The sequence below is a fragment of the Bos indicus x Bos taurus genome, chromosome 4, assembly GCF_003369695.1.
Source record: "Bos indicus x Bos taurus breed Angus x Brahman F1 hybrid chromosome 4, Bos_hybrid_MaternalHap_v2.0, whole genome shotgun sequence".
Taxonomy (NCBI): domain Eukaryota; kingdom Metazoa; phylum Chordata; class Mammalia; order Artiodactyla; family Bovidae; genus Bos; species Bos indicus x Bos taurus.
Window position 1 is genome coordinate 29,415,556 of NC_040079.1, and position 20,836 is coordinate 29,436,391.

Genomic DNA, 20,836 nt, shown 5'->3' on the forward strand with positions numbered 1-20,836 from the left:
TTTGTTGGCAAAGTAATGTCTCTGCTTTTTAATATGCTGTCTAGGTTGGTCATAGCTTTTCTTTCAAGAAACAAGCATCTTTTAATTACTTGGCTGGAGTCAACATCTGCAGTGAGTTGGAGCTCCCAAAAATAAAGTCTCTCACTGTTTCCATTGTTTCCCCATCTATTTGCCATGAAGTGATGGGACCGGATGCAATGATCTTAGTTTCTGAATGTTGACTTTTAAACCAATTTTTTCACTCTCCTCTTTCACTTTCATGAAGAGGTTCTTTAGTTATTCTTTGCTTTCTGTCATAAGGGTGCTATCATCTACATATCTGAGGTTGTTGATATTTCTCCCGGCAATCTTGATTCCAGCCTGTGCTTCATCCAGCACAGCATTTTATATGATGTGCTATGAATATAAGTTAAATAAGTAGGGTGACAATGTACAGCCTTAACGTATTCCTTTCCTGATTTGGAACCAGTCTGTTGTTCCATGTCCAGTTCTAACTGTTGCTTCCTGACCTGCATACAGATTTCTTAGAATGCAGGTCAGGTGGTCTGGTATTCTCATTTCTTTAAGAATTTTCCAGTTTGTTGTAATCCACAAAGTCAAACGCATTGGCATAGTCAATAAAGCAGAAGTAGACAGTTTTCTGGAAGTCTCTTGCTTTTGTGATGAGCCAGTGTATGTTGGAAATATGATTTCTGGTTCCTCTGCCTTTTCTAAAACCAGCTTGAACATCTGGAAGTTCAGGCTTCACGTACTGTTGAATTGAAACCTGGCTTGGAGAATTTTGTGCATTACTTTGCTAGCGCATGAGATGAGTGCAATTGTATGGTCATTTGAGCATTCTTTGGCATTGCCTTTCTTTGGGATTGGAATGGGAACTGAACTTTTGCAGTCCTGTGGCCACTGCTGAGTTTTCCAAATTTGCTGGCATATTGAGTGCAGCGCTTTCACAGCATCATCTTTTAGGATTTGAAATAGCTCAACTGGAATTCCATCACCTCCACTAGCTTTGTTCATAGGGATACTTCCTAAGGCCCATTTGACTTCCTATTCCAGGATGACTGACTGTAGGTGGGTGATCACACCATCATGATTATCTGGGTCGTGAAGATCTTTTTTATATAGTTTTCATGTATTCTTGTCACCTATTAATATCGTCTACTTCTATTAGGTCCATACCCTTTCTGTTGTTTATTGTGTGCATCTTTGCATTAAATAGTCCCTTGTTATCTCTAATTTTCTTGAAGAGATCTCTAATCTTTCCCATTTTATTGTTTTCCTCTAGTTTTTTGCATTGATCACTGAGGAAAGCTTTCTTATCTCTCCTTGCTATTCTTTGGAACTCTGCATTCAAGTGGGTATATCTTTCCTTTTCTCCTTCACCTTTCATGTCTTTTCTTTTCTCAGCTATTTGTAAGGCCTCCTCAGATGACCATTTTGCCTTTTTCATTTCTTTTTACTGGGGGTGGTCTTGATCATTGCCTCCTGTACAATGTCATGAACCTCTGTCCACAGTTCTTCAGGCACTCTATCAGAATAATCCCTTGAATCGATTTGTCAATTCCACTGTACAATCATTAGGGATGTGATTTAGATCATACCTGAATGGTCTAGTAATTTCCCTACTTTCTTCAATTTAAGGTATTATATATTTGATCTAAAAAAACCTATCTAAACAAAACAGTAGTTTGTTATGTGTTACAGCATGGAAAAATAAAATGTATAGCAACAATCACATAAAAGACAGGAGGAAGGAGTTGAAAATGTAGTGAGAAGCTCACACTACCTGTGAGTCTACATAATAGTATTTGATGGTGTACTTTGATTAAAGATGTCTATGAATAATCCTAGCATATATATTAATTTTTTAAAAATCTGGCAGTAATGAATAGAAGATAAAATAGAAGATAAAGTGTGATCATAATAGTAAATTAACTTCAGAGAAGTTAGAAAGGATAATAGAAAAAAAACAAATGGAACATATATAAAGTAGCTAGAAAAATGCTACATTTTTAATTTAATTGCTCCAATAATAACTTTAAATGTAAAGGCTCTGTGTAGCAATTAAACAGCAGAAGTTGAAGGACTGTGGCAAAAATAAAGATCCTACTATACACCACCTACAAAAGCACATTAAATTTAGATATAGATCATGGATGCTGGTAAACGTTTAGACAGATGATCCAGGTAAAACAGGATTAGACAAAAATGTCTAACAGCAGTATTGAAAAAAGATATCATCAAACCACACAGACATGAAAAAGAAAGTAAAAAAATACTACAGAAAGAATTGTCATAAAGTTTGACAGAAAGGACCAATCCCTTGAGAAAACTACCAAAACCTACTCAGGCAGAAATAAACCTGTATCATCTTATACATATCACAAAAATTAAATTCATAATTTAAAACTTTCTAAAATTAAAGTGCTAGCATATTTTAGCAGGACAATTAAAAAATATTTAAAGAAATAATACAATCTCTAGTCTGTTTCAGAAAACAGAGAGGGAATATTTTTTTTTTTAATTATGAAGATATCATTAAAACTAGACTAAAATATTACAAGAAAAGAAAATTATAGACCAATATCCTTCATGAATATGGATGTGCATGTGTGCATGCTCAGTTTTGTCTGATTCTTTGTGACCCCATGGACTGTAGCCATTCAAGCCAGGCTTCTCTAACAATTGAATTTTCCAGGACAGAAAATCATATAATATTGAATTCAATCCTATTATAGTCCTACATTCATAAGGTTGCCCAAGAAGTTTTAAATGGAGATCTGGATAGTCCACTCTCTCTTCAGCCTCTCATTTATCAGTAGCCTTTCAGATTACTACTAAAGATGATCAACTTGCTTTATTAGGGGCCACCTAAGAATAAATATTTCCATGGTTTTATATATGGGATAGAGCACCTCACTTTTCATTCCACTCTTATCTCAATTAATAACTGTTAGAACCAAGTAATATTTTCTTTTACATTCATTACATAATTGTTTCTTTGCACTGACTACATTTATTTTTTTAAATTTTATTTTATTTTTAAACTTTACAATATTGTATTGGTTCTGCCATATATCGAAATGAATCTGCCACAGGCATACATGTGTTCCCCATCCTGAACCCTCCTCCCTCCTCCCTCCCTATACCATCCCTCTGGGTCGTCCCAGTGCACTAGCCCCAAGCATCCAGTATTGTGCATTGAATCTGGACTGGTGACTCGTTTCATATATGATATTATAGGTATTTCAATGCCATTCTCCCAAATCATCCCACCCTCTCCCTCTCCCACAGAGTCCAAAAGACTAATACAATATTGTAAAGTTTAAAAATAAAATAAAAAACAAACAAAACAAAAAAAACAAAAGACTGTTCTATACATCTGTGTCTCTTTTGCTGTCTCGTATACAGGGTTATTGTTACCATCTTTCTAAATTCCATATATATGCGTTAATATACTGTATTGGTGTTTTTCTTTCTGGCTTACTTCACTCTGTATAATAGGCTCCAGTTTCATCCACCTTATTAGAACTGATTCAAATGTATTCTTTTTAATGGCTGAGTAATACTCCATTGTATATATGTACCACTGCTTTCTTATCCATTCATCTGCTGATGGACATCTAGGTTGCTTCCATGTCCTGGCTATTATAAACAGTGCTGTGATGAACATTGGGGTACATGTGTCTCTTTCAATTCTGGTTTCCTCAGTGTGTATGCCCAGCAGTGGGATTGCTGGATCATAAGGCAGTTCTATTTCCAATTTTTTAAGGACTCTGCATACTGTTCTCCATAGTGGCTGTACTAGTTTATATTCCCACCAACAGTGTAAGAGGGTTCCCTTTTCTCCACATCCTCTCCAGCATTTATTATTTGTAGACTTTTGGATCACAGCCATTCTGACTGGCATGAAATGGTACCTCATAGTGGTTTTGATTTGCATTTCTCTGATGAGTGATGTTGAGCATCTTTTTATGTGTTTGTTAGCCATCTGTATGTCTTCTTTGGATGATACAATAGACCAGTTAGACCTAATTGATATCTACAGGACATTTCATCCCAAAATAATGAATTTCACCTTTTTCTCAAGCGCACATGGAACCTTCTCCAGGATAGATCACATCCTGGGCCATAAATCTAGCCTTGGTAAATTCAAAAAAATTGAAATCATTCCAAGCATCTTTTCTGACCACAATGCAGTAAGATTAGATCTCAATTACAGGAGAAAAACTATTAAAAATTCCAACATATGGAGGCTGAACAACACGCTGCTGAATAACCAACAAATCACAGAAGAAATCAAAAAAGAAATCAAAATTTGCATAGAAACGAATGAAAATGAAAACACAACAACCCAAAACCTGTGGGACACTGTAAAAGCAGTCCTCAGGGGACAGTTCATAGCAATACAGGCATACCTCAAGAAATAAGAAAAAAGTCAAATAAATAACCTAACTCTACACCTAAAGCAACTAGAAAAGGAAGAAATAAAGAACCCCAGGGTTAGTAGAAGGAAAGAAATCTTAAAAATTAGGGCAGAAATAAATGCAAAAGAAACAAAAGAGACCATAGCAAAAATCAACAAAGCCAAAAGCTGGTTCTTTGAAAGGATAAATAAAACTGACAAACCATTAGCCAGACTCATCAAGAAACAAAGGGAGAAAAATCAAATCAATAAAATTAGAAATGAAAATGGAGAGATCACAACAGACAACACAGAAATACAAAGGATCATAAGAGACTACTATCAGCAATTATATGCCAATAAAATGGACGACGTGGAAGAAATGGACAAATTCTTAGCAAAGTACAACTTTCCAAAACTGAACGAGGAAGAAATAGAAAATCTTAACAGACCCATCACATGCACTGACTACATTTAAAAACACCACTAAAAGCTGTCATTTTATGATAGAATGTCATGTTGAAAACTCAGTTCAGTTGCTCAGTCATGTCCAACTCTTTGTGACCTCATGGACTTCAGCATGCTAGGCTTCCCTGTCCATCACCAACTCTCGGAACCTACTCAAACTCACGTCCATCACGTTGGTGATGCCATCCAACCATCTCATCCTCTGTCATCCCTGTCTCCTCCCACCTTCAATCTTTCCCAGCATCATGGTCTTTTCAAATGAGTGAGCTCTTCGCATCAGGTGTCAAAGTATTGGAGTTTCAGCTTCAACATCAGTCCTTTTAATGAACACTCGGGACTGATTTCCTTTAGGATGGACTGGTTGGATCTCTTTGCAATCCAAGGGACTCTCAAGAGTCTTCTCCAATACCACAGTTCAAAAGCATCAGTTCTTCGGTGCTCAGCTTTCCTTATATTCCAACTCTCACATCTATACATGACTATTAGTAAAAAACCATAGCTTTGACTAGACGGACCTTTGTCGGCAAAGTAATGTCTCTGTTTTTTAATACACTGTCTAGGTTGGTCATAACTTTCCTTCCAAGGAGCAAGCATCTTTGAATTTAATTTATTAATTTATTTAATTTAATTTTGATGTCAAAACTAGCCTTGTAAAATACAAGTATAGTCTTTTTTGGGGAAAAAAGAAGGTTAATTTTTTTTTTTTTGGTCAAATATATTTGGAAAACACAAAATGAGAGTTTCTAATGTGTCCTTCTGAATGTTTCAAATATTTATGTTACGTACAGCCTTCACAACATTGTCTGACACATGAACCATATTCACTAAATTTTTATGGTTCACTAAATTTTGTTGTTAACTGGAAGAAACCCAACTCAACATAGATTAAAGAGGTAAGGATTTATTAAATTATTTAACCAGGAACTTTTGGGAACTTTCAAGTAATGATATAATAATTGAGGAGTTCAAATGGTATCACAAACTCTTCTCTTTTCCATTTTTTCTCTGTGACAATGACAGCTATTCAGGTGCCATATTGTAAATGGCTGGGTCTGATCCTGTCCCTTTCCTGGTAAGTAAGAGTATCAATGCCAATCAAACCATATTGAGCATGTTATGTATTAGAAAGAAAGGTTCTGTTCCCAGATGGGAAACAGGAAGGGGTTTCTATTATAAACTCAGAGAAGACTGTATAATTTTTGTGAAAAGATGATACATTTTGAAGGATGAATACTTTTTCTATTTATGTGGTGTAGAAAATTTTAATTTCATATAGTATAATTCTTTACAAGTAATTCAGTTACCTATTTGAAGTTAGAGCATTAAATGTGAATTATGTTTCTTTAATAAAACAAACTGGTTTACTTCTTTTGCTGTTTCCCTACTGAGTTATGTTGTCAGAGCCTTGAAAGTTGAGCACTGTGATAGATGAGTGACCATTTGTCACCTAAACCATCAGTTACCACTTCTGTAGATATCAAAGAGAAAACTGAATTCTGAGAGAAGACACTCTGTTTTACCTATCACTCTGGTCTTTTTGAGAAGCTAGAGAAAAATAATCAAACTTATTTACAAGTCACCTTATTCATATTGACTTCCCTGGTGGCTCAGATGGTAAAGCGTCTGTCTACAATGTGGGAGACCTGGGTTTGATCCCTGGGTTGGGAAGATCCCCTGGAGAAGGAAATGGCAATCCACTCCAGGACTATTGCATGGAAAATCCCATGGACAGAGGAGCCTGGTAGGCTACAGCCCATGGGGTCGCAGAGAGTCGGACACGACTGAGCAACTTTAATTTGATCAATTTATTCATATTGGTGAATTGATTATCATTCAGTTCAGTTCAGTCTCTCAGTCGTGTCTGACTCTTTGCAGCCCCATGAATTGCAGCATGCCAGGCCTCCCTGTCCATCACTGACTCCTGGAGTTTACTCAAACTCATGTCCATCGAGTCGGTGGTGCCATCCAGCCATCTCATCCTCTGTCGTCCCCTTCTCCTCCTCCCCTCAATCCCTCCCAGCATCAGGGTCTTTTCCAATGACTCAACTCTTTGCATGAGGTGGCCAAAGTATTGGAGTTTCAGCTTTAGAACCAGTCTTTTCAATGAACACCCAGGATTGATCTCCTTTAGAATGGACTGGTTGGATCTCCTTGCAGTCCAAGGGACTCTTGAGAGTCTTCTCCAACAGTCATTGGTGCTCAGCTTTCTTCACAGTCCAACTCTCACATCCATACATGACCACTGGAAAAACCATAGCTTTGACTAGATGGACTTTTGTTGGCTAGGAATGTCTCTGGTTTTTAATATGCTATCTAGGTTGGTCATAACTTTCCTTCCAAGGAGTAAGTGTCTTCTAATTTCATGGCTGCAATCACCATCTGCAGTGATTTTGGAGCCCAAAAAAATAAACTCTGACACTGTTTCCACTGTTTCCCCATCCATTTCCCATGGAGTGATGGGACCGGATGCCATGATCTTAGTTTTCTGAATGTTGAGCTTTAAGCCAACTTTTTCACTCTCCACTTTCACTTTCATCAAGAGGCTTTTTAGTTCCTCTTCACTTTCTGCCATAAGGGTGGTGTCATCTGCATATCTGAGGTTATTGATATTTTTCCTGGCAGTCTTGATTCCAGCTTGTGGTTCTTCCAGCCGTGTTTCTCATGATGTACTCTGCATAGAAGTTAAATAAGCAGGGTGACAATATACAGCCTTGACATACTCCTTTTCTTATTTGGAACCAGTTGTTGTTCCGTGTCCAGTTCTAACTGTTGCTTCCTGACCTGCATATGGATTTCTGAAGAGGCAGGTCAGGTGGTCTGGTATTCCCATCTCTTTCAGAATTTTCCAGTTTATTGTGATCCACACAGTCAAAGGCTTTGGCATAGTCAATAAAGCAGAAATAGATGTTTTTCTGGAACTCTCTTGCTTTTTCCATGATCCAGCAGATGTTGGAAATTTGATCTCTGGTTCCTCTGCCTTTTCTAAAACCAGCTTGAACATCTGGAAGTTCACAGTTCACGCATTGCTGAAGCCTGGCCACGAGAATTTTGAGCATGACTTTACTAGCGTGTGAGATGAATGCAATTGTGCAGTAGTTTGAGCATTCTTTGGCATTGCCTTTCTTTGGGATTGGAATGAAAATTGACCTTTTCCAGTCCTGTGGCCACTGCTGAGTTTTCCAAAATTTGCTGTCATATTGAGTGCAGCACTTTCACAGCATCATTAGAGCCTAATAATAACTGTCCTACTAAGCCTTTCATCTATTCTATTTGATTATTTTAATAAATTTATTGAAACATAACTTACATACTAGGTGTACACACACACACACACACATACTTGCATACACTTCAAGTATTCAGTTTCAGGAACTTTGACAAATTTATATACTTGTGCATCTATCAACACCATCAAGTACATTGTAAAGAAAAACTACTGGACATCTAGTTCAAAATGGCAAGTGAGCGTAAATATTTATTTTGCATCTCCTCAGAATTCCCAAAACACACACACACACACACACACACACACACACACACACACACAGAAGTCGCTCAGTCGTGTGTGACTCTTTGCAACCCCATGGATCGTAGCCCACCAGGCTCCTCGGTCCATGGGATTTTCCAGGCATGAATACTGGAGGGGGTTGCCATTTCCTTCTCCAAGAATTTCCAAAAGTAAAAGGTAAATCACAGAAAGGAAAAATAACTAGAGGCATGGCCACACACAGATGATAGGAGCCTATTGAGACATCAAGTAAGCAGAGAAAGCTCCAATTATGCCATGTGATGGGTTCATTGGTAGATGTTTCCCTTAATACACAGAGACTTTCTCTTTTCACTTGCCCAAATTAAAAATATTGAATTATTTGACTCATCACATATTCTATATTCTGTCCATCTAGATATCCTTGTTCGTTCTACCTTCAAAATATATTAATAATCTAAATCTAAGAGGAAAATGTCCAGTTTCTCATCATTAAATATGATGTTGGCAATAGGGTTTTTGTAGTTTTTTTTTTTTATATCAAGTTAAGGAGGTTCTTATCTATTCTAATTTTGCTGAGGTTTTTCCATGAGTGGATGTTGTATTGCGAAATGTTTTTCTGCATTGATTGATGTCAATCTTCAAATATTTGGGTATTTTCAGACTACTTTTCTGTTAATGATTTCTAGGTTAATTCCAATAGTTCCTAAGAAGATACTTATTATAATTCATATTATTTTAATTTTTTTAATGTTTACTTATAGCCTAGAATGTAGTGTACCTTAGGAAATTTTTCTTGTGAGGTTGAAAAGAATAGATATTCTTCTACTGTTAGATGGAGTACTGCTTTGCTATAAATTAGATTAAAATGATTGACAGTGCTGTTCAGGTCATCTATGTCCTTACAAATTGTCTGCTTTTACAATCTATCAGTTACTGATGGAAAGGTGTTGAAGTCTTCAATCGTAAAATCAGATTTGTCTATTTTTCATTGTTGTTCTATTAGGTTTTTGCCTTATATATTTTAACGCTCTTTTGTTGATACATATTTAAGATTGTCAAAATTATTAAATTATCTCTATTCCTTACAAATATCCTTGTTCTAAAGTCTACTTATTATGAAAATAGCATGACTATTTTTTTATTTTTTTCTGTTTTCCATGATTTTCTCTTTGGCTTTGGTTTTCTGTTTTTGTTTTCCATTCTTTTTCTCTATGCATTTCAAATAGGGAAGTTTCTATTGACCTATCATCAAGGCCATCAATTCTTTCCATGGCCATAATCTATTGATGCATCAAAGACATTTTTCCTTTCTGTTACAGTGTGTTTGATTTCTAGCATTTTCTTTTGAATCTGTCTTAGAGTTTCCATCTCTCTGATCATATCATATACCTGCTCTTCCATGCTGTATACTTTTTTCTATTAGAGTCCTTAACATATTAATTATAGTTATTTTATTTTTTGCCTGAGTATTCTAAAACTTCTGTCCTATCTGAGCCTGATGCTTATTTTGTCTCTTAAGCTATCTTATCTTTTGGCCTGCTTTATAAAAAAAATTTTTTTTTGAAAACCAGACATGTTTTATTGGATAATAATAATTTAGGTAAACAGACCATTGTTGTGAGGATCTATTTAAATCTGGCTAGGACTTGGGCTTAATGTTTTCATTAGCTATGGGTGCCTAGTGTCCTTATTTTTGTCTTCCCTTTTGAGTTTGTGGCCCTAAATACTACTCTTCAGAGACAGTGTCTTGTAAGCTCTTTTAGCTGTAATCCATTATTACTATACGAAATCCTTGCTGATGTGATAGTCAGGTGTGGGGTGAAATGTTCAATAATTTTATAATTAAAAAATCCAATTTTTTAGTGGGCCTGTGTCTCAAAGCTGTAACGTTCACAAGTGTTTCCTTAGTGCATACCTTTGCCCTCACCCCTACTCCCTTCTCTAGTTTCACATTCCCAATTGATTTCCCTGAAGCCCTGGGCCCTATTCTCAAAGTTTAAATTCCCTTCCAGCTCCTATCAGAACTATGAAGCATTTTTTCTAGGTTTTTCAATGTGGGAACCTTCTGGAATTTCTGGAAGAAAAAAAACCATGCCATATGGGAACTTCTTTTAGTCTACAGGTGCCCAGGGGTTTCTCACTAATCATAATCCTCAATCTCCAGCAATTCACAAAAATGACAATTCTAATGTTCCTACTAGTAAATGGCTCTAGCAGTGCCTGCACCACGTAAACCAGTCTATCCTGTGTCTCTCTGGTTGCATCTATTTTTTCAGACTTTTGCATGGTAGTGTGCCTCGTGACCTCAGTGCCCTGAGGATGCACTGATGGATCCAAGAAGAGTCAATGATTTTCACTGTATTCAGGCTTTTATTGTAAGGATAAGGTTGATGACTTCCGATCTCCTTACATGTCAGAGCTGAAACTTGAAATAACATTCTTAATGTAAAACAATCATTTTAAGGACTTGTCAAAATTTATTTATTCCCTTATCTCTGCATTTCAATCTGCCTCTCATTTTTTCCCATTCCATGATTTGTTTATTCTTGGGAATAATTTTGTTAAATGCAGAACAACCAATGTGAGCAGTTTAATTATATGTCTTGCTATTAATCTCTTCCTACATTTCTTATATAATCTTTTCTCAATCTTTTATATATAGAATGGTTTATCACACATACATTGTACTATTTATACTCATTCTTAAACAGTTTCTGTTGGAGAACTCTGTATTATTTTATTAATGGATAATAGAAGTAAATAAATGTTTTTATTTCAATTTTATTTTATTTTTAAACTTTACATAATTGTATTAGTTTTGACAAATATCAAAATGAATCCACCACAGGTACAATTCAATGGTACAATTATGTTTATAATATTTTTCTTTTATTTTCCTGATTATTTTTATTTCTATATAGTACAGAGTTGGTGCTTATGAAACAAGAAAAAATTAGAAAATAAATATAATGCATTATAATGACAACTTTATATGACGTCATAGAATAAAATCCTGAATGGCAACACATTTTTATTCATATATATAGTTTTTCTGTCCGTATTTAACCCAAAGATTGAAATTTCATGTGAAAGTGAAAGTCACTTAGTTGTGTCTGACTCTTTGTGATCCCATGGACTGTACAGTCCGTGGAATTCTCCAGTCCAGGAGTGGGTAGCCTTTCCCTTCTTCAGGCAGGGGATCTTTCCAACCCAGGGATCGAACCCAGGTTTCCCACATTGCAGGCAGATTCTTTACCAGCTAAGCCACAAAGGAAGCCCAAGAATACTGGAGTGGGTAGCCTATCCCTTCTCCCGCGGATCTTCCTGACCCAGGAATCCAGCCTGGGTCTCCTGTATTGCAGGCTATTCTTTGCCAACTGAGCTGTCAGGGAAGGCCCCATTCATGTAAAATGTGTCAAGGTTATAGGCTACTTGGCGGAAAACACTTGAATGCTATGATTTTCTTTTTATAGTCTATGGCTTAGTATCTTTCTATCTTATTTTTATTTACTTTTTTACTTTATTTTTTTAATTGGAAATTAATTGCTTTACAGTGTTGTATTGGTTTCCACCAAACAACAGCACAGATCACTATGGGCGTATACCCTTAGAAAATCACAATTCAAAAAGACACATGTACTCCAATGTTCATGGCTCAGTCTTTTTTACATGTAGATGGTTGAGAAACACTTTTGTCCACTAAATACTTATTTGAAAAATGCAGATTTCCCAGAATGACCTTGTTATTCAATTTACACTAAACATTTTTTTCCTATGTTGTGAATTGATATGTGTATCTTTTGTATTTCATAAGTTAATTCAAAATATAGTTCTGTATTACCTTTAGCATGTTTAATTGCAATCTATTCAATTTATTTTAATTTACAATCTATTATAGATGAGACCAACCCTTTTAATGCACTTTTCTTTTTAACATGCAGAGAGCAATTTTGTAGGTGTTGGAAAATTATATTTGATTGAACTTATCCTTTCCAGGTTACCATTATTATTACTATTTTTTTGGAGTGTCTAGAATTAATAAACTCATAGACTTTGAAGAAACTCTCTTTTTCATTTGTAGGGCAAGGATTAAGTACATAGATGACTTTCTTGTTCTGATTACCATCAGTGTAATGAGATAGTTCGTTTGTATCCTAGAATTGATGTATCATCTTATCAATGCTCAATCTATTCAGAAGTATACATTTAAAAATACTTAGAATCTTGAATCCTGGTTGTCTTCATTTTTATTTTTGCAAAATTGCTGCTGCTATAGAACAGAGAAAATTGAGAACTGACCATGAATCTAATAAGTGAATACTAAAATAAATGGAGTTTTATATATATGCTTCCAAAAGTAGATGAAATGTAATCTGATACTCAAGCCATTTGACCAATTATTACTAGAATACGTAGGAAGGCAATCAGATTGTGATTTTGTAATCACTATAATATAAAAAAGGAAATAGTACACGTATAAATCATTATGCAGTAATTTAAAAACTGATGGACTTTGTAGGTGAATTTTTACAGGATTTTCTTAAACAATGGGGGAAAAATAGAAAAAAGGTAATTTCAAGAATGCTGATCATATAATAAGAAGTCCATAAACTATACTTTCAGTTTATGTAAATATTATAAGTCCAGCTGTTAATTGATATTAGTAAACTAAACATCTATTTCTGCTTTATGGACTATGCCAAAGCCTGTGACTGTGTGAATCACAAGAAACTGTGGAAAATTCTGAAAGAGATGGGAATACCAGACCACCTAACCTGCCTTTTGAGAAACCTGTATGCAGGCCAGGAAGCAACAGTTAGAACTGGACATGGAACAACAGACTGGTTCCAAATAGGAAAAGGAGTACGTCAAGGCTGTATATTGTCACCCTGCTTATTTAACTTATATGCAGAGTACATCATGAGAAACTCTGGACTGGAAGAAGCACAGCTGGAATCAAGATTGCCAGGAGAAATATCAATAACCTCAGATATGCAGATGACACCAGCCTTATGGCATAAAGTGAAGAATACTAAAGAGCCTCCTGATGAAAGTGAAAGAGGAGAGTGAAAAAGTTGGCTTAAAGCTCAACATTCAGAAAACTAAGATCATGGCATCCGATCCCATCACTTCATGGCAAATAGATGGGGAAACAGTGGAAACGGTGGATGACTTTACTTTTTTGGGCTCCAAGATCACTGCAGATGGTGATTGCAGCCATGAAATTAAAAGACACTTACTCCTTGGAAGGAAAATTATGACCAACCTAAATAGCATATTATAAAGCAGAGACATTACTTTGTCAACAACAGTCTGTCTAGTCAAGGCTATGGTTTTTCCAGTAGTCATGTATGGATGTGAGAGTTGGACTATAAAGAAAGATGAGTGCTGAAGAATTGATGCTTTTGAACTGTGGTGTTGGAGAAGACTCTTGAGAGTCCCTTGGACTGCAAGGAGATCCAACCAGTCCATCCTAAAGGATATCAGTCCTGGGTGTTCATCAGAAGGACTGATGTTGAAGCTGAAATTTCAATACTTTGGCCACCTGATGTGAAGAGCTGACTCATTTGAAAAGCCCCTGATGCTGGGAAAGATTGAGGGCAGGAGGAGAAGGGGACGACAGAAGATGAAATAGTTAGAAGGCATCACCGACTCAATGGACATGAGTGTGGGTAGACCCCGGAGTTGGTGATGGACAGGGAGGCGTGGCATGCTGCAGTTCATGGGGTCGCAAAGAGTCAGACAGGACTAAGCGACTGAACTGAACTGACTGAAACTGCTGTACTTAGTGAGTCTGCAATTAGTATTGTCTTACTAAATAGAATTTATTCATTATCATCATTATTTCCAAATTACAGATATCTATTTGATTTTGCACACTATATAATGCTTAGACATAAATAGAAATTATGAGATGGAAGTTCACTATCTATTTGAACGCTGAACTATTAGTGAATCTCACTAATAGTGAGGTTCTGAATACAAATATAATTGAGTGATATAATAATTGCAAAAATTAATTAAAAATTCCCTTTTATAGTCTCACCAGGATGCAAGAGCTGTTGGGGTTTCTTTCTTTCTCCTCTTTTTTTTTTTCCTTTTTTTTGGATTATTTAGCTAGTTACTGAATGTTCTTATAATTGGACTTTTGAAGCTTAGTAAATAACTGAAACTGTATAGCTAGTTTGAGGTTTGGTTTTGGAGTTTTGTTATTTTGTGTCTGTAGTAAAGAAAACTGCTACTTAGAATCAGAGGCTAACAGTACTTTTCTATACTTTATGTTACCAGTAAAAGGAGATAAATTATGATTTTCTCTCCATCACTATCTAAAAAAATCAGATTTTATTTAGAACCAATCATGGTTTGTGTGTTAGTCATTTAGTCATGTATGACTCTTTGAGACCCTGTGGTCTGTCGACCACCAGGCTCCTCTGTCCATGGAGTTTTCCAGGCAAAATTACTGGATTAGGTAGCCATTCCCTTCTCCAGGGGATCTTTCCAACCCAGGGATCAAACCCAGGTCTCCTGCTTTGCAGGCAGATTCTTTACTGTCTGAACCACGATGTTTACAATTATTCACAATTATTCACACATTTGCTTGATTAATTTCTCTCTGATACTATGCTGCAAGATCTTTGATAAGCTCTCTTTTTTGGCTCAGGCTCCTCTTTGATTGCCAAGTGCATAGCACAGGACCTAGCAGGTAGTTCAGTTCAGTTCAGTCACTCACTCATGTCCGACTCTTTGTGACCCCATGAATCGCAGGATGCCAGGCCTCCCTGTCCATCACCAACTCCCGGAGTTCAGGCTCACATCCATCGAGTCAGTGATGCCATCCAGCCATCTCATCCTCTGTCGTCCCCTTCTACTCCTGCCGCCAATCGCTTCCAGCTTAAGAGTCTTTTCCAATGAGTCAACTCTTCGCATGAGGTGGCCAAAGTATTGGAGTTTCAGCTTTAGCATCATTCCTTCCAAAGAAATCCCAGGGCTGATCTCCTTCAGAATGGACTGGTTGGATCTCCTTGCAGTCCAAGGGACTCTCAAGAGTCTTCTCCAACACCACAGTTCAAAAGCATCAATTCTTTGGCGCTCAGCCTTCTTCACAGTCCAACTCTCACATCCATACATGACCACAGGAAAAACCATAGCCTTGACTAGATGAACCTTTGTTGGCAAAGTAATATCTCTTCTTTTGAATATGCTATCTAGGTTGGTCATAACTTTCCTTCCAAGGAGTAACCGTCTTTTAATTTCATGGCTGCAGTCACCATCTGCAGTGATTTTGGAGCCCCAAAAAATAAACTCTGACACTGTTTCCACTGTTTCCCCATCTATTTCCCATGGAGTGATGGGACCGGATGCCATGATCTTCGTTTTCTGAATGTTGAGCTTTAAGCCAACTTTTTCACTCTCCACTTTCACTTTCATCAAGAGGCTTTTTAGTTCCTCTTCACTTTCTGCCATAAGGCTGGTGTCATCTGCATATCTGAGGTTATTGATATTTCTCCCGCCAATCTTGATTCCAGCTTGTGCTTTTTCCAGTCCAGCGTTTCCCATAATGTACTCTGCATATAAGTTAAATAAGCAGGGTGACAATATACAGCCTTGACGTACTCCTTTTCCTATTTAGAACCAGTCTGTTGTTCCATGTCCAGTTCTAACTGTTGCTTCCTGACCTGCATACGTGTTTCTCAAGAAGCAGGTCAGGTGGTCTGGTATTCCCATCTCTTTCAGAATTTTACACTGTTTATTGTGATCCACACAGTCAAAGGCTTTGGCATAGTCAATAAAGTGGAAATAGATGTTTTTCTGGAACTCTCTTGCTTTTTCCCTGATCCAGCAGCTGTTGGCAATTTGATCTCTGGTTCCTCTGCCTTTTCTAAAACAAGCTTGAACATCTGGAAGTTCGTGGTTCACATATTGCTGAAGCCTGGCTTGGAGAATTTTGAGCATGACTTTACTAGCATGTGAGATGAGTGCAATTGTGCGGTAGTTTGAGCATTCTTTGGCATTGCCTTTCTTTGGGATTGGAATGAAAAATGACCTTTTGCAGTCCTGTGGCCACTGCTGAGTTTTCCAAATTTGCTGGCATACTGAATGCAGCACTTTTACAGCATCATCTTTCAGGATTTGAAATAGCTCAACTGGAATTTCATCACCTCCACTAGCTTTGTTCGTAGTGATGCAATTGAAAATATTAAAATACTTAATAAGTAATTTAAATTAAATTTAATGCTGGAATAAAGGTTATGATCATAAAAACTTTCAGGTTAGGATAGATAATTGTCACATAATTTAACTCATTTTACCAAATTCATTTATATTACAGATAATGTAGAATCACCATCAAATTCATTCTAACAGGGCTCAAGTACTCTTCACTAACTTTTACTTTCCCTCAGCCCCAATATGTGTTACAATTTATACCTAAATTAATTAACTTTTTACTTATAGTTTTAAAGTCTAACTCCAAATAATTTAATTCTGCAAGACTTAAGATGTCATTAGACTACAGACTGGGGATATTGTTTGTCCCATGCCACCAAGTGTAAAGGGCTACTTTGGTAAATGTTTGTGTGGATGACTGAGAACATTTTATCTAAACACTGATGCCAATTTAAATCAACGCTAAAGTTTCAGGAGTTGTTTTCCATTTAAAAAAAACAAATTTGTTAAGCAAATTAGATAAGCATTAATTTAATACACTCTCATACCCAAGCTCAGTAAGTTTCATGCATTTAAAATTCAAACACAGACAAATGTGATACTATATTGTGGGAAAATATATAAGTAGTGGGACAATAAATTAAAAATCAGAAATACTGTTTATCTCTAAGAGGGTTAATAGTATACTGGAGTAACTCCTGAAACCTTTAAAATATGAGAGATGTTCTATTTCCCTGTTTGGTAAAATGAGTGTCTGGGTCTTTTTAAGTATTTTTAATTATAATTGATTTATTTATAATCAATTCTTTTGCATTTGTGAACTTTTCCTTAATTAAAAAAAATTAAATAACTAACTACCCACTATAATTTATGTGGTCCTGGCAAAACGTCTATCATTCCTGTATAATTTCTTCAGAGTAAAAGTATCTGGTTTTGAAAACTTCCTCTGTTCCTTAGAAATATTAGATTTAATATGATAATAAAAGTGGACATAAAATCACTAATAAGCATGCTGTTCTGGGAGTCATTATTCAGTTTAATCAGTATAAGAGAAAACCAACTGATATTAAAAACAAAAAAATAAGTTCATAGAGGATGATACTCTTCTGAAGCAAGAGAACATGAAAGATTAATTATGGATGCTTGAAGGAGTAGTCAAAGAAATTCGGTCAAAAATGTGTATATAACTGAGAAAAAGTAGTCAAAGAAAGGAGTAGTCAAAGAAATTCGGAGTAGTCAAAGGAGTAGTAGTCAAAGAGGAGTAGTAGTCAAAGGAGGAGTAGTCAAAGAAAGGAGTAGTCAAAGAAATTCGGTCAAAAATGTGTATATAACTGAGAAAACTAAAAAGAAGATAGGACAACCTTTCTACTGGTTCTAGAAAATTGTGCAAATTGAAATTCAGTATATTTTTATAATTCTTTTATTTATTTTTAAAATGGCACTTTATATTACAATAATAGAAATACTATAGTGACATTAATATCTTAAATAGTTATATGTGTATTTCTTATGAAGTCACATGGACAATATCATTCAATTATTTTTTGAAGTATGCCAGCAATTTCTCTTGTTCTGGTGTGGTGGAGAGAAATGTAGCACCAGTACACAGCACTGACATAAAATATCTAAGGACTTCTGTTGTTTTTGGTCCTGAATATCATCCATGGTGTATTAGTCAATGTTTTAAAATATCTTAAGGTTCAAATTTTCTATAAATTAAGTCACAATCACATATTGTTATGAATATATATATATATATATATATAATTTATAAAGTATACATATAAATCATTTATGGATGATGCAGGTACTTCATATAATTAATAAAAAGAAGTCCCCACATAGATACACGGAGACAAGCATACCAGTTCACTAGGGTTTCTGTTTTGTTTTCTTTGGTGTATGTGTGTGAAGAAAATCACTTTATTCTAATCAGTTCACAAACAATAGTGTCACAAAAGCTGGATTAAGGAAGCCGTACAAACATCTGTCCAGCCCCCAAACTCTAGACCAACTCACTGAACTATATAGGAACGATACCCTCTTTCACTGTGATGCTGAAACAAGGAAACCAGTAATAATAAAGTAAAAGTTTAACTGACTGTTTTATGCTTTAAACTTTCACTATCAATTATATCTTTATGAAAAATTAACTTGGCCATGAGAGATGACCTGCTATGTCTTCAATTTGAACTTCTTGATTAGGCTAATGCATTGGCAAATCTGTGTGGGTTTTTTTTTTTTTTTTTTTTCAGTACCTCACCAAAACCTTCACAAAGCTTAAGATCACCCTGATTCAGGGCACTCTGAAACTTCTATCTCACAATGGCATGGGCCGCTGCTGTCGTTGGTATGCTGTTTGGGTTCACTGAGGCTGCTGGTGAATGATGTCAGGGCTTGAGAGCTCAACATTACTCCTCCACCAAAGCCTCCAGCAATGGCTCAAAATTCTAATTTTAACTGAGTCTTAATTATTCATTTCTCATTTCATTGCCACTGGCTGAGAGCTCTATTCTCTCCACCAATGACGGTGCCATTTTCCTGAGACCTTCAAATTACTACATCCTTGAAATATATCTTGGAAGCTGCATCCATTCTAAATGATCTTTTTATTTTAAGCACATTAATTAAGTTGATAGTAAAAGCTAGACTAGTTGCCTGGTAATGGGGTATTATATTAATTAAATTTACAGGTTTTAATGGGTTAACATAATTTTCTCTTGTACTCTGTAAATTTTAGTTTCTTCAGGTTTTACTGAAATCCTAAGATTTTTAAGGATTGTTTAGAGACACTGACCATGAAATTAGAGCAGCATTTTTCCTCTGGGTAATACGGGTAGAGGCAGACTCTACTGAAGTGGTTTCAGTGAAAGCCTACTTACTTTACTTATAGAATTAGTAGAAGAAAACTGTTGCAGGAGAAATTTTGGCTAGTCTTGACAATCTTATTTTAGAGTAAATAATCTGATGAATTAAATAAAAGGTATTTAGATGTTTATCATGGTGTTTATTAATTAATTTAGTTAAGCATTTTTAAATTACCAACTACGTGTGTGATGTTTCTCTAGGAATAAGGGGTGCATTAGTAAACATGACAGAAAAGAGAAAAAACAATATATGTCTTTACAAAGCTTGAATTTTTTTCCTAATATCACCATGGTTTTTAGGAAATAGTAAAAATCATAATCCATTTTGAAATTACTTGGCATAATGCCCTCTCACTTCCCCAAAGACTTTATCATTTCATCTGACATTACTGATCAAACCCAGTTTTTTCTCCTTATTTGAAATTCTTCATTTCATATGTACAGTTTTTATATGCAGATTTGTGTTTATTTCTAGACACTCTATCTCTGTTCTTTTACTGGTTTTGCTTAGTCTTCCCATTGCAGGATAAAGTGATTATTGTAAATGTTAGTGTGGTTAGCTTCCATAACCCTCTTATCCTTCTCCATCAGAGGGCAGACAGACTGAAAACCACAATCACAGAAAGCTAACCAATCTAATTGTATGGCAGTGACAGAAAACTAACTAATCTAATCACATGGTCCACAGCCTTGTCTAACTCAACGAAACTATGAGCCATGCCATGTAGGGCCACCTAAGATGGACGGGTCAAGGTAGAGAGTTTTGACAAAATGTGGTCCACTGGAAAAGGGAATGGGAAACCACTTCAGTATTCCTGCCTTGAGAACCCCATGATAGTATGAAAAGGCAAAAAGATAGACAATGAAAAATGAACTCCCCAGGTCAGGAGGTACCCAATATGCTACTGGAGATCAATGGAGAAATAATTCCAGAAAGAATGAAGAGACGGAACCAAAGCAAAAACAATACCAAGTTGTGGATGTAAATGGTGATGGAAGCAAGGTCTGATGCTGTAAAGAGCAATACTGCATAGGAACCTGGAATGTTAGGTCCATGAATCAAGGCAAATTGGAAGTGGTCAAACAGGAGATGGCAAGAGTGAACATCGACATTTTAGGAATCAGTGAACTGAAATGGACTGGAATCGGTGAATTTAACTCAGATGACCATTATATCTACTACTATGGGCAAGAATCCCTTAGAAGAAATGGAGTAAACATCATAGTCAATAAAGGAGTCTGAAATGCAGGACTTGGAAGCAATCTCAAAAATGACAGAATGGTCTCTGTTCATTTCCAGGGCAAATCATTCAATATCACAGTAAGTCAAGTCTATGCCCTGACCAGTAATGTTGAAGAAGCTGAAGTTGAATGGTTCCATGAAGATCTGAAAGACCTTCTAGAACTAACATCCAAAAAAGATGTCCTTTTCATTACAGGGGA